Genomic DNA, 14,933 nt, shown 5'->3' with positions numbered 1-14,933 from the left:
TGGTGTAGGCCATTCAGCCCTTCAAGCTTGTTCCACCATTGATAGCTGATCATCCAGGTCAATACCTATTCTTACTTTCTCCCCATTCCCTTTGATCCTTTTATTCCTAAACACAAGAGTCAGTCCCCAGGAATTGGCAGCATACATTAATTGTACAAATGTATAGTCATAAAACATTAGAAGCTGCGTCCTCTTTTTGAAGCAACTAATTCAAGTATGTATATTGCATTGTCAATTTTAGGGAAAGGTTACCACTGCTGACCTTAAAAGATTTAAAAAGATAATTCTCAAAAGGTCCCTGTCTCTTTATTTTTTTACAAGGGGAGTTTGATGTTATTTCACTCACATTGGTAATTGCATCTTGGTCAGGTTCAACGTTGCAGAAAATTAGTGAAGTGCTGAGGGAATAATGAAGGTGATGGTGTTCATTACAGTGCAGCAATAAATAGCAGCCTTTATTGTTAACGTACTTATAAAACCGGGAGTCTTAATCAAATCACTAGATGTTCCCCTCAACCTTGACAATAGAATTTACAATGCTAATCTTTGCAGAACCACCAGAGTTTGCAAATTGGTGGCTAGCGTGCAGAACATTTTTAAAACATTAAAATAAACTGAGGGTGGAATAGTGAATTTGGGTCTCGTGGGCTTTAGCCTCTGTCTTCAGCCTTTTTATTTGTTTGTTAGTTACAAAACTGACAATCCACAGTCACCCACTTTGTGATGCCTTCCGAGGAGAATGGACATGCCACTAAGTCTATTACTATCTTGTTGCCCTGAATAATCCCCTGACTCAAGTCTGCATCTTGTAAATGCCCCACTAGAGTTTTCTTTTGTCTTGGAGAATTCATCCATTAGCCCATCTGACCAAGCATCCCAGGTAAAAAAAACCCACTGAATTTCCTACTTACTTTTATGTCTCATGTTTGTTGGCATTTGAATCATACTTTTCTTATCCCCTTCATATTTTTGTTGTTTTTTTTATTTACACTGTGAACTCATGTTTCTATATCAAGGCTAGATTCCCCTTGGGCCCTAGCCCATCACCAAGGCACAGGAGAGCTGGGGATATTGCAGTGGTGGGGTGGGGGGTGGGGAGGTGCTGTGAGGAGACTCTGCTGTCATCCCAGTGGGCATCCTCATGGCACAAGTGCCTACTGGGTGTCCAATTGAGACACTGAAATGCCCAATTAAGGGCCAGTTTGCCCAGTTCAGGAGGTCCTGCCTTCGTGCCAATGCACCTTGACCACTTCCTTTCCCACCTCCGATTGCCGATGTCCATTCTGCTTAAACATGAAGATGTAGAGGGGCCCATTCAGCCCATCAAACCCACTCCACCATTCAACATGATCAAGGCTAACATGTCGTGGATGGTGGAGAAAAAAGTACTGGGGAAACGCAGTTCAATAGCACCGGTCCTTGGTGCAGGTAATTGGGTGGCTGGTTTGATGCCAACAGCATGGGTTCAATTCCTGCACCAGCTGGAGAACTCTTCACTCTCAACTTTTCCCCTCACCTGACCATCAGGTTAAACCACCACCAATCATCTCTCTCTCTCGTGAGACAGCAGCCCTATGGTCCAGTAGGACAATGATAACTTTACCTATAACGATGCCTGTCCCCTCAGGTAGATGTGGAAAATCCTGTGGTACTATTTTGAAGGAGGAGAGAGATTTAAAAAAGACATGAGGGGCAATATTTTTGCACAGAGGGTGGCTTATACATGGAATGAACTTCCAGAGGAAGTGATGGATGCTGTTGGGAGTACGATTGTTTAAAAGACATTTGGATAAGTACATGAATAGGAAAGATTTGGAGGGATATGGGCCAGGAGCAGGCAGGTGGGAATAGTTTAGTTTGGGATTATGGTCGGCATGGACTGGTTGGACCGAAGGGTGTGTTTCCATGCTGTATGACTCTATGACTCTAATGGATCAGTGAGGTTATCTCTAGTTTCCTGAATGATATATATCCCTCAATCATTATCACAAAAAATTGCAGCCTATCTGTTCATTATTATGTTGCTGCTTTTGGAATCTTACTGTGTACAAATTGCCTGCCATGTTTCCAACATTACAATGGTGACCGCACTTCAAAAATATTTGTTTTTGAGGTGTCCAGTGGTCCTTTGGATATTGAAATTCTATCAATGTGTATGTGTGAAAGCCCTAATTTGGTGTTCCATTAGACCTTTATCCCAGTGGGATGGGCGGGGGTGGGGGGGCCTTCAAACTGAAATTTGAAAGGATTTAAAAATGTGGCGCTGGAAATGAAGCAGGGGGTGAGGTGATCTCCAAGCCGTAGAGAAACAGCCAGCTGATTCCCTAGGAGAACAATCAGGCAGAGCAGCTACACTATTCCCTAATCGCTGCCCCTCTCACTTCTGTTTGAGTGTCCATTTTTGGTATTATTTTCCCAGTGTTGAAGATTAATGTCTCAGCAAACATTACTTGCAAAGTATAAATTCAATGCTGCTTTACATTTTTACAATATGGTCAATTTAACTGTTATTTTTTGCACAGTAGTATAAACACAGCATTCCAATGTCTTCCCAAATTAATGTAATGGTAAGTAACAGCCTGCCATGTAACCTTAGTTGGGAAGACCTTCTTTTGCCAATATAAATATCAAAGGCTGTTTGGGCTGTTAGACACTCAGTAATGTGACGTGATACTTTTTATTTCAGTACGTCAGTCCCTCTCCAGTCAAGGCCCAATTGTAAACTCCTAAAATGAAGTGAATTGCAGAAGTCTAGACTGTTCAGTTTCGTGCAATGTTGTAATAACTGCTCCCTGCTTTTGGCAAGTTTCTAGCCTCGCACTTCTCAAGAGACCACGGTATAAATTAATCCGTGTGTTGATCTGAATTGTGCATTTTCTGCATGATTAGCGTTTGGTTTCAGTACCGCACTGTTATCCTTCGACTGGAGAAACGCTTTGGAAGTTATTGTGAGCTTCAACCTTGCCAAGTAAGGCTGTTAAGAGGTGACAGGCAGCATGTTTTATTTCACAACACATATAAATATCCATTTAATGTTTTGTTTTTTTCCAGATCAGCCACAATTCCCACACAGAAAATGTTCGAGTGCACTGTAATATTTGAAAACACATTACAGGAATCCGAGAGGCTGGAAGTTGCAGATGAAAGCCTTGTATGGAGGTGAAGATGGACATTATTGTGACTCATTTAGTTTGTCCTCATTTCTGGTTAAATCCTGGGGGGACTCACCAGACATTATCCCAATTGTATCCATGTATCCATGTTTATCTGCATAATTGAATTCTCGTAACAGCTGCCATCCATCAACCACTTAAGTGAGATCCGTTAATGTTCGTTTGTTGTTGGCTATAAGAAGGACCCAGTCTCAAGAATGTGGACACAGAGATGCAATGATGCTGATGTGTATTCAGCAATGCATGTTCCCCATCCTTCTCTCTCTGTAAACTCCCTCTCACTCTAGAAACCTCTGAGATAGGGGACCTCGGTAACCCCCGCAGTTCTGCATTCTTACACATCCCTGACTGTAATCACTCCGCCATTGCTGGCTCTTGCCTTCAGCTACCTGGATCCTAAACTCTGGAATTCCATCGCTAAACCTCTCCACATCTCCTGCCTCTTTGACACCTTTCCGTGTGGTTCAGTTTCAGACTTTGTTTGTCTGTCACTATTGTATTTGCTCTTATTATTTATTCATTAACGGGATGTGGGCATCACTGGCTAGGCAGCATTTATTGCCCATCCGTAATTGCCCGGGGGCAGTTAATAGACACCCACATTGCTGTGGGTCTGGAGTCACATATAGACCAGACCAGTTAAGGATGGCATTAGTGAACCAGATGGGTTTTTTCCCAACAATCAATTCATGGTTATCATTAGACTCTTAGTTCCAGTATTTTTTTCCCAGAATTCAAATTCCACCATCTGCCATGGTGGGAGTCGAACCCAGGTCCCCTGAACATTATCTGGGTCTCTGGGCTAACAGTCCAGCAATAATACAACTAGGCCATCGCCTCCCTGCCTTCACTGCCTTTGAAATGCTATATAAATGCAAATGGGTGTTGTTGATTATTGTAACAGCTACAGACATTCTGAAGCCAAGGATGTTTGGCTCCCCTTTCGTCTGTATCTCCAGTAGCGGTCTGCTAAATGTCAGAGGAATATTTTCTTGACTGTTGGCAACATGTCGAATGGATATGTTTCACTAGCTATGCAGCTTTTAACAATTAGAGGATTAGCATTCCAATCCTTCTGCATTGTTCAATCCATTCATTTTGATAGTTCAATATTTTCAGTCCTTACTTAGCACTGACCTGAGGTGGGATCTCCACCTATGTCAGCAAACATCTGTAATTGTTGCGATGGATAAATTCTATACACAGCAGAGACTGAGAAATGCATATTTCGGGAACCTGGAAGAGACCACTTTCTTTTTGAACTACAAACTGGAAAATGGGAAGTGGGAAACTGCTCAAAAGCAAAAAAAAACCCACCAGCAAAGATTTTCTTTTGCTGCAATTTGAAGATCAAGTTGGATTGTGTGGGATTCAATTACAGTTCAAGAGGATGAGGTATGAGGCAGCTTGAGATTGGAAAGGAAATATAAAAGGCAGAGATGGAGAGAAAAAGAGTTGAGTCGAAGGAAAAATAAAAAGATAAATTATGAACGTTTCACAGGAGGAAAAGCACAAGGAAGATCACGTAAGAGGCTGGAACAAGAGATCCTGCAAACAGAGAAGAATGAAGAAAGGGAAAATAATAGAGTTGGGGAGTACCGGCTTAAAATGATATAGTTAAAATTCGAGACTTTGGGTCCCAAAGACGGCTCTGATCAGGTAGACCTAGTCATATTCTAAAAGCTAATTAAAAAATGTAAAAGTTTTTTACAGGTCCTACCAAAATTTGAGGTAAAGGATGTGAACTTGTTGTTATGTATTTTGAGAAAATAGCAAGAAAGAACAGGTAAAGGAAAACTGGACAATGCTGATGTAAAGCAGGTTGACAGGTAGAGCACAGGAAATGTATGTATCACTGTGAGAGGACATTTCTACATACCATGAGACTGAAATAAAGACTTTTTTGGGAGATAGTTCCTGAAACAGTTTTGAAATTTAAGGTAGCAGCCTGGGCATTGAATTTGAAAAGGTAAAGTGAAGTATTTTGACAGTTACAGGTATTAGGAGTAAACACCATGGATAAAGCTCTGAAACAGGTCATTCTCTGAGAAAAATTACTACCTTTCATAATGAGAGCCCATGTTGAAAACCAGAGGGTAACAGCTGAGAGACAGGCAGCAGAATTGGTTGGCGATTCTGAGCTACTCCATAAAACTAAGGGACAACAGGCAATTCCTCAAGACGCAAATTCCTCCTCGGATCCAGAAAGGAAGGTGCTGACGGTTTTCAGAAGAAGGGTCCCGATCCGAAACATCAGCCTTCCTGCTCCTCTGATGCTGCCTGGCCTGCTGTGTTCCTCCAGCTCCACACCGTGTTATCTCTGACTCCAGCATCAGCAGCTCTTGCTATCTCTGCTGAGGGTGGAAGTGACAATTGAGGGCCTAAGTGTTTCTGTTGTCACAAGGTGAGACATTTCCACTCAGAATGCAGGGAGTTGCAAGGGAAGCCCATTGGACTTTTATGGGGCTCAAAAGAGTGAGTCCAAAACAGAAAGGATCTCACAAAGAAAATACCACAGATAAAATAAAAGCTTTCACTGGAACCAGGAGACCGGAGATTAACACTGCTCTTAGTACCCAAGAGGTGAGGAAGGTGGATGACAGATATAAAGGTTTTTTGTCAAAAGGAAAGTTAACACCCTTTCTTCAATTGATACAGGTAAACGTATAACTATATGATGGGACTCAGGAGCTACCCACTTCTTTTGCTGGACAAATAGTTAGATCTTCCTCCAGAAAGTTCCAAGAAAGACAAACAAGGACAGCACAATGGCTCAGTGAAGAGTGGCACAGTGGCTCAGTGAAGAGTGGCACAGTGGCTCAGTGGTTCGTGTTGCTGCCTCCCAGCACCAGAGACCCAAGTTCAATTCCAGCCATTCTCCCCGTGTCTGCGTGGGTTTCCTCTTGGTGTGTGGGTTTCCTTCCACAGTCCAAAGATGTACAGGTTAGGGTGGATTGGCCGTGCTAAATTGCCCATAGCATCCAGAGATGTACAGGTTAGGAGGGTTAGCCATGGGAAATACAGGGTTACAGGGATGGGGGTGGGATGCTTTTCAGAGGATCAGTGTGGACTCGATGGGCTGAATGGCCTGCTTCAAACTGTAGGGATTCTATGATGATTCAAACAGTGTCAGTGGAGAGCATATCATCGTTCTGTTGTACAAAGAGTGTGACTTGTTACTGAGAACAACACTGATAATGAATCATTAAGAACTTACCCTTGAACAAATTTGACTTCTTCCTCAGTAATGATTTGACTAGAGTGCAAATTACACCTTCAATCAAAGGCTGAAGGGTTTTTGTCTGTGCTTTAAAACCCAATGAAAGAACGTAAGTTCCAGATACTTCTCCATTGTGTGTGGTGGCTAAACAACATCGATGACCAGTGATCCCACAAGTAGATGCTAGTTTAACTAAAACTGGCTCTAATGATGGGGGAGTGAAATAACTCAGGAACCTCAAATGGAAAGGTATGTATATTGTTGAACACTGAAATATAGCTACTACTCACGGCATACATTGGCTACTCCCCACCTGATGGTATGGAGGCGCCTGTGTTGGACTGGGGTGGACAAGGTCAGAAATCGCATGACACCAGGTTATATTCCAACAGGTTTATTTGAAAACACAAGCTTTAAGAGCCTCACTCCTTCGTCAGGTGTTAGCACACTAGCACCTGAAGAAGGAGTGAGGCTACGAAAGCTTGCGTTTTCAAATAATCCCAACCTGAGACAGAGAGTTCTGCAGATCAGTCCCTGGGTCTGCTTTATAAAGGGCTCAGACGATGAGTTTCACTGGGCAGGCCATTGCCTCTTACCAAGGGAACTCAAACCCAACAAGCTCCACAAGGAGACTAATTATTGATTTCATATGAATCTTGTAGGGGTTAGCACAGGGATCATTCACAGGAAGTGTTTAGTATGCTTTCAATAACTGAGGCGCAGAAGTCAGAGCCAGAGATGAACAAGTTAATATGAGCAGCAAACACTGTAGCTGAGGCAGAAGGAGATCCGGAGTGTTATTACACGAAGTGTAGAATTCACACTCGTGGGTGAAGAATGGACAGCTGTGTCACTCAAACATACAAACAAGAGTAGGCCATTCAACCTATTGAGTCTGCTCCTCCATTCAATAAAATCATGGTTGATCTGATTTTAAACTTAACTCCATATTCCTGCATATTTCCCAATAATCTTCCATCTCCTTGAGAATCACGAATCTATCTCTGCCTTAGAAATACTTAAAGATTCTGTATCCACTGTCTTTCAAGAAAGGCAATTCTAAAGACTCACAACCCTCTGAGAGAAAAAATAGGTGTCCTCTTAGATTTAAACTATGACGCTTAGTTCTCGATTCTCCAACAAGAGGAAACATCCTTTCCACATCCACCTGGTTGAGTTCATTCAGGATCTTCTTTGTTTCAATTCAGTCACCTCTGACTCTCCTAACCTCCAGAGGATACCAGCCTAGCCTTTCCTCAGAAGGCAATCTGCTCAATGCTGGTGAAGGTGTCACAGGAGGCTTTTCTCTCCAATGGGAAGTGATGTATCACCTCCTTCTGCCTGGACAGGGTTTCCGGTGTAGGGTTCAATAACCCGGGAGACTAAACTATTTGTCCTTTGTGAACAGCACACCTGCAGACTCCTTTAAATAGCTTTGCAGATGCAAAATTCCATCCGTCCTTCCAATCTCACCCCTAAACACAGATGAACCAGTGAGGCTACATTGTCCTCAGGTCTCACTGATTATAATTGCACACACAGCCTCTGCACCCACATTAAAGTATGGTGAATTGCTTAGATCACCGGCCCCCAACTTTTCACACACAGACTTCTAGACAAAACCGTTCATGCAGTAAGTCCACAGCAGAACCTTCAGAGGCAGGTCCCCTCAGGGGAATCATGTGCATTGGACCCAGATTGAGACACACACTTGAGGAACAGGCAATGGTTCTGTACATTTCAAGATTTCTTGCAATGAAACCCAGTGAGTAAAAGTGATTTGCATTCCTTGATATGCATGGACCTTCCGATTCAGGAAGCCAGGACTGAGCCACCACCAACAGCAACATCCTGCATGGGCCCAGCTGTCTTCATGTTGGTTTGGTTGTTACAGGGGCCTATTGCATTGTAAATGAACATTCCTGCATTAACCCAGTGCAGAGTCAATAGCACAGAGCTAATGGGCTCAAGTGGTTCCCCAGTGCAAACAAGCTGTGACCCATGAGAGACCTTTGAAGTTGTTTTTACAAAGTTTGTAATGAGGAAAGCAAATACTATAACATGGGGCTTTAGAAGCAGAAAAATATTTGAATGAGATCAATTACATTAAGCAGCTTTAATTTTGAAGGTGCAGCTATTTCGAATTATTGAGTGGAAACCGTTGAGTGTTGTTTAAAGTTGTGTATTTATTGCCTATCTCCAAAGTATTGTTTTACCAATTATTTGACCTCTCCAGAAGGCATGAAGCTTCAACCACATAAACCAAGGGAACTGGCAGACCAACTGGTCTGTTACTGAGCAACAGTCTGGTTTGCCCAGCAACCTGGCTACTTGCATGTTTACAGTTTTGTGAAATTACCAGATTCACTTTACAAACAGACAAAATAGGAGCAAGAGTAGACCATTCAGCCCCTCGAGCCTGCTCCAGCATTCAAGATGATCATGGCTGATCCACTTACATTTCAAATTCCATATTCCTGTCTGCCCTGATCATTTCTGATTCTCCTGCTGAACATCCACTGCTGTGTTAAAAATATTGAATGCTAATAAATGACCACCCACAACGTGAGATTTTATCTTCCTTAGTAACCTTTCATGTGGCACCTTATCAAATACCTACTGGAAATTCAAGTACATATTCCCCCTTTACCAACGGTGCATGCCATTGCTTCAAAGAACTCCAGTAAAATGGTGAAGTATGACTTCCTTTGGGAAAACCATGTGACTCTTCCTGATCATCTTGAGCTTTTCTAAGTGTATGATTTCCTTTAAAGCTCAACTCTTAACACCTGTCCCATGATAGACTTTGTTGCAAATGGCTTTGAACTCAGGGCTGAGAAAGGGTCCAGGCAAGTGGGCTGAGAGATAAGGTGCTACTCCAACTCTGGAGGACAGTCTGACATGAAGTCAACTTAAACTCAAAGTTACCCGGATGCAAGGTAAACCCAGGGACATTAATAACAAAGATGACTGAAGGAGAGGAAACGACGGGAGAAGAAACTGGACTGCCTCCATCCTTGTTTATTGTACATTAGAATAGTGTTGAGGTAGTTAACCTCCCCCAGCCTGACTGACTAATTCTCAAATCTGACCTACCTGCAAAGAAAAAGACTATTTTCTAATCAAGTTGTTCAGAAATGTTATTTCACATCTCTGGAACAGATGGGACTTGAATACAGGGCCCCCTGACCCAGAGGTAGGGACACTACCACTGTGCCACAAGTTCCCCATGCCCCTACCTGACCCAAGCTGATCAACCTCCAACCAATCCAACACCTTTCCACATCTGAATAACCCCCAACCTGCCAAATCTGCTCACATAGCCACTAACTGAGTGACCTACCTATTTATTCGCATGCATACACACACTCACTCATCTACTCACCTATACGCTCACTCATTTACTCTCTCACTCACTGATACATTTCCCTTTTCACTCACACACACGTGAGGTCTGAAGATGAGATCAGTACATGTATACTGGATCACAACACATTGTGATGCGATGTAGCTATCTTATAGACACACTGCCTGCCTGCTATAGAAATTCGGTCATAACACAGCAGTCAATCCTAAATAGAAACCTCTCTGATGAGCATTTTAAGTCTGAAAAGCAAAGTAGCAAACACAGCAGCCAACTTGCCTCCCTTATTTTATGTTTTAAAAATCCTATCTTCTCAAACAATTTGAGGATATCAGCAGTGAGTAGGAAGCGCATTAAGAGCATAAATGCTTGCACAGACCTGGAGGTTTGGGTGAGTTGCTCCTATGTTTGGGATTAAAACATGGAAAAGGACAATGGGCTGCAAGCTCCAGCAGATGTCAAACCTGTGACCTTTTCAAATAAATATAATCTGGGGGAAAATGAATATGCTGATGATTTACCACTGTTTGTGTGTTTAAATATGATCATTCAGGTTTTTTTCAGAGCTGCCTTTCAAATGATTGAAATATATTTAATATAAGCTGCCAGGACACAGTGTTTGCCAAAGTAATGTAGGACATGAGAAATGTGAACACAGTATGATGTTAGTGAGTTTCATAAGAGCTGTCTTGGTTTAATTGAATGATTGAAAAGTGAAAAAGGGTGGCTCAGTGGTTAGCACTACTGCCTCACAGTACAAGCGACCCTGGTTTGATTCTACCCTCAGGGGACTGACCATGTGGAGTTTGCACATTGTCTGTGTGAGTTTTCTCCCACAATCCAAAGACGTGTAGGTTAGGTGGATTGGCCACAGGAAATGCAGAGAAAGGGTATGTTTCCATGCAGTAGGGATTCTATGGAAAGAAATCATTAGGGGCAATAGCTTAAAGTTTAAAACAATAAGATATATTATTTTACTTTCTTACCCATTTAGCTTCTCAATCCTTGCTCAGTGAGGTTTAATTGGCAAATTAAATTTGACCACTGTATATTGTTGTTTTGCACTGATTTTGCTTCTTAGAGTAACATCCAAAGATTCTCAAAACCCATACATCTGCTGGTGCAGTCACAAGCTCTGATACAGAGCCTTATAAAGGCTGTAAGTACATCCAAAACATTAAGATGGACTGAATATAAAGGCACAGAGAAGGCATGCAGACAACAAACTAAACTGAGCATGAAGGGAAACAGACAAGTGAGTCTGAAACAAACACAGAAAGTGCTGGAGAAGCTGACAGTGTCTGCAGAGAAAGAAACAGAGTTAATGTTTCAAATCCAGTGACTCTTCATCAGAACACAAGTGAATCTGAAACAGTGAAAGTCACTCTTCAAACCAGAGGCACTATACAATGCTAAATGTTTAGTGTCAAAGCTGTGTCTAATTTTAAGTATGACGCATGAATTGGAAAGTCTTTACTAAAAGAATCATATTGGAATTGTATTTAATCAGGGAAAATACACAACCCCATTTGACCAACATGTGTTGTAGACTAAACAATTACAACCGTGTGTATGACCTGCGATGATTACCAAAAGAGCTGAAAGTCACGATGAGAGGATACTACTCAAACTATTACGTGTTACTACAAGCATGTGAATTACATTCTTTGAATCCCAGCCAAATCCTGCTGTTTTATATGCAAGCAGTTTCCTCAGAAACTGATGGAGGATATGATACTTTTCCTTTTCATGTCAAACTATTTCACAGAAAAGTTTTAAGAAGACCAAGTAAAGCTACTGATCAGGGCTGAACTACCATTACCTTTGTCAGAGATTATATGGAGTTTCCCAATAAATCCCATCCTTCAGGAGTTATGGGGTTAACAGGTGTGTCAGGAACTTCAATACAGGCGAAGTGTTCATTTATATGAAGGTTAAAGCAACATTCACCTGGATTTATACTAAGTTGGGGCCACTTTGGAGCACTATAGAAATAACGGAGAGGTGCCAATTCCAGGATTCCTGACCCCATCCCAGATCCCTGATTTTCATAACGACAGTGCAAGGGTGCAGCAGGGTTCAGGTCATGAGTCCATGTCCTGCCATACTAATCTTACCGGCTCCATTATGCAAATAACGGTAAGGTCCACTCCTCTGAACTAGTGTGGAGTTAGGCCAGATTTTCAGAGCCTCATGGCTCAGGGCACCTTGGAGATGTTGTGAAACACATTCTGCATGATGGAACCTTTTGGAAGTTTACCCCAAAAAGTCCTCCTCATGGCACCCACACCAAGCTATGCCCTTCCACCCACACCTCTTGGTCCCTGATGTGCCTGCAGTGCACCCTCCACCCCCAACCCATGTCAGACTACTGCACTTCTATGCCCATTTGCTGCAATGAACCCTATAGTGACAATAGGATGTGTAAAAATGGCTTTTTAAAAATTTAGGCATTCATTCATTACTTTTAATTTGCTACATGCCAATAAAAGTGTCAATCATCCTCTCCCTTTAAAGTGTCAATATCCATCATCTTGTACAAAGAAACATTGTGGATACAACAAAAGAGACCAGGGAGACACAGCAGTGAATCAAGTGGTATTTTCCCTTGAAGTTCAGCCTTTTGATCAAGCCATTAGATTTCTGGGCCCTCAGCCAAGAATTCATAATTAATTTTCTCACTCTTGCTACCCGCCTTGAAGACAAAAATCCACATCATTAACTCTGCTTTTCTCTCCACGTCTACTGCCTGAACTATCAGCACTTCCTGCTCTGATTTCAGATTTCCAGAATCTATAGTAAGTTGCTTTTGTATTGATCTTAGTTAACTGTGCTTTGTCATGTTCTTTAAGCCAATTCTGCCTCCTGCACATGGAGATACCAGTCTGAAATGTCTCATATCTGCTTGTACACTGTCCCTAGGACTACTTACTCTTGCCTCTGAGGAAGGCACTTCAACTCCATGTGTTGTTTAGCTCTCCTTTATTTATATTGTTACTGAGCACGAGACAGCAGTAATGTTACTGGACAAGTAATCCAGAGGCCCAGGCCTAATCGTCTGTATACATGGGTTCAAATCCCACCATGGCAGATTGTGCAATTTAAATTAACAATTCTACCTTTGTGTGATCATCTCAGCAATGGACAGTGAAATAAGTCCACAGAAGCCAGTATGCTGTCACCAAGTCACCGTTTATTTACACGTGGCGTGTCCTTGACACTGATCCAGCTCCATCAGAGCTAGCTCTCAGAGTGAACAGAACCTCTAACGCTGCTGTTTCTATCTGTCAGCCGGGGCTCCCTGACTGGACCAGGTTAGCAGCCCCAATCAGGGAACTCACATTCTATGAGAACCAGCTGGCTGACCTGGTTCCAATCATTACAGACAGCATGAATCAATCATGAAAACCTAACTATCTGTCCTTAAAAACAAAACCCATCTGGTTCACTAATGTCCTCAGGGAAGGAAATCTGCCATCCTTACCTGGTCTAGTCTACGTGACTCCAGACCCACAGTTTACTGCTGTCTGAAATGGTCAGGCAAGTCACTTAGTTTATGGGAATTGAACTAAGCCAGACCCATACCACTTAAAGAATAAATAAAAACTATACATAGTTGACTATCAAATATAGCTCCCTCGTGCAGTGTTCAAAACCTCTCCACATGTTTATTCTGGACTGGGTTTCTCCTCTCTCTCTGATGTCAGAGTCATGTGATCAGTTGCATCATCATGGTTTACATGAATCTCATTATACCACAAATTCCACGACTGCAACAAGATCCAATGGTATATTATTAAAGTTAACACACAGAGTCACCAGCAGTCAAAGAAAGAAGGTGTGCAGCAGGTCCCCACCCGAAACATCAGCTTTCCTGCTCCTCTGATGCTGCCTGGCCTGCTGCGTTCCTCCAGCTCCACACTGTGTTAGCTATGAACAGAATCAAGTTGCTCTAACAGAATGATTCTATTCCATGGTAGTAGTGTGACTGATGGGAACTGATTGTATATGTGATGTTGTGTCTAATTGTTGCCACGTTTACATATTCACATAGTGACAGTTTCGAAGTAAGTATCAAGCCAAAAACAACAAGTTATTGTAATTGTCTGATTTTTAAAAATGTAGCACAATTACATGTTCTGCTTACTTTAAAAGTTAAGCCAAAATATTTTGGCAATAAACGGATATTTTTATTAACAATGGCATTTTCTATAAAGGAATCCAACGTTTTCATATTCGTCTAAAGTATACAGAGTTCGATAAATCACAAACAAGAGTGAGAAATACAGATATTTATGAAGTGAAGATATCTCTGCCCCTGAAACATTGAAGACAGCTTGTTTTACAGAAGGAGAGAGGTGGAACAGTTATGATATCAGCTGTCATTGGTGAAAAGCTACATTCATAATGCAATAAAAGATATGTAAGTTAATAAAAGAAAATGTAAAGAAAAGCATGTCAAAGTCATCTTTTTTTAACAAGACAATAAATCCACTTAGTTTTATGTCACAATTATTTACCACTCCCCTAGATGGAGGAGGCAGTGGGACAATGGTGATATCATTGGTCTAGGAATTCTAGATTAAAGTCTTAGGGATATGGGTTCAAATCCTACCACAGCAGATGATTGAAATTCAATCTTTAAGAATCTAGAATTGAATACTAATCTAACAACAATCAGATTCACCAGTAACATTTAGGGAAGGAAATCTAATATCCTTCCCTGATCTGACCTACAAGCAACTCCAGGACCACAGCAATATGGGTTGACTCTGAAATGGCCCAGTGAACCACTCAGCTCAGAGGCAATTAGGGATGAGAAATAAATGCTTGCCCAGAGAGGGATGCCCACATCCCACAGCTGAGTTTTTAGACAAAGAACTGCTGAACATGAAGCAGTGAGCGGATAAGGAAGAGAGTGGACAGGAGTGCCAGTGTTTAGGACCTTTGCAGTTGATCACAGAGCTAAGAGGCACTACATTTGAAGTGGAGCAGAGATGGTGTTAATTTCAGGCGAGCAGAGTGGCTTGGGAACTGCAGATGCAAGGAGAGTTTCCGAGTGTGAGCACCCCATGTAACTTTTAAAGTTTTTGAGCTAATCAATTGGCAATTAAACACAACACAGCTAGAAAATGTTGTTCAAACAGCCCTGAGTGTCTCTGTTACGTTCTGGTAC

At 41.9% G+C, this 14,933-nt stretch overlaps 1 long non-coding RNA gene across 1 annotated transcript; it reads left to right on the top strand.

Annotated features, from left to right (window-relative positions):
* Nucleotides 1-2,855: 2,855 nt before the first annotated feature.
* On the top strand, nucleotides 2,856-6,011 carry LOC125484030. The gene is made up of 3 exons (XR_007262905.1): nucleotides 2,856-2,968; nucleotides 3,052-3,159; nucleotides 5,909-6,011. It is a non-coding gene; the product is annotated as an uncharacterized LOC125484030 (long non-coding RNA).
* Nucleotides 6,012-14,933: the final 8,922 nt, after the last annotated feature.

This window comes from Rhincodon typus, chromosome 9 (genome assembly GCF_021869965.1).
Source record: "Rhincodon typus isolate 14 chromosome 9, sRhiTyp1.1, whole genome shotgun sequence".
NCBI classification, from domain to species: Eukaryota; Metazoa; Chordata; class Chondrichthyes; order Orectolobiformes; family Rhincodontidae; genus Rhincodon; species Rhincodon typus.
This window is presented reverse-complemented; position numbering and strand designations above follow the sequence as displayed.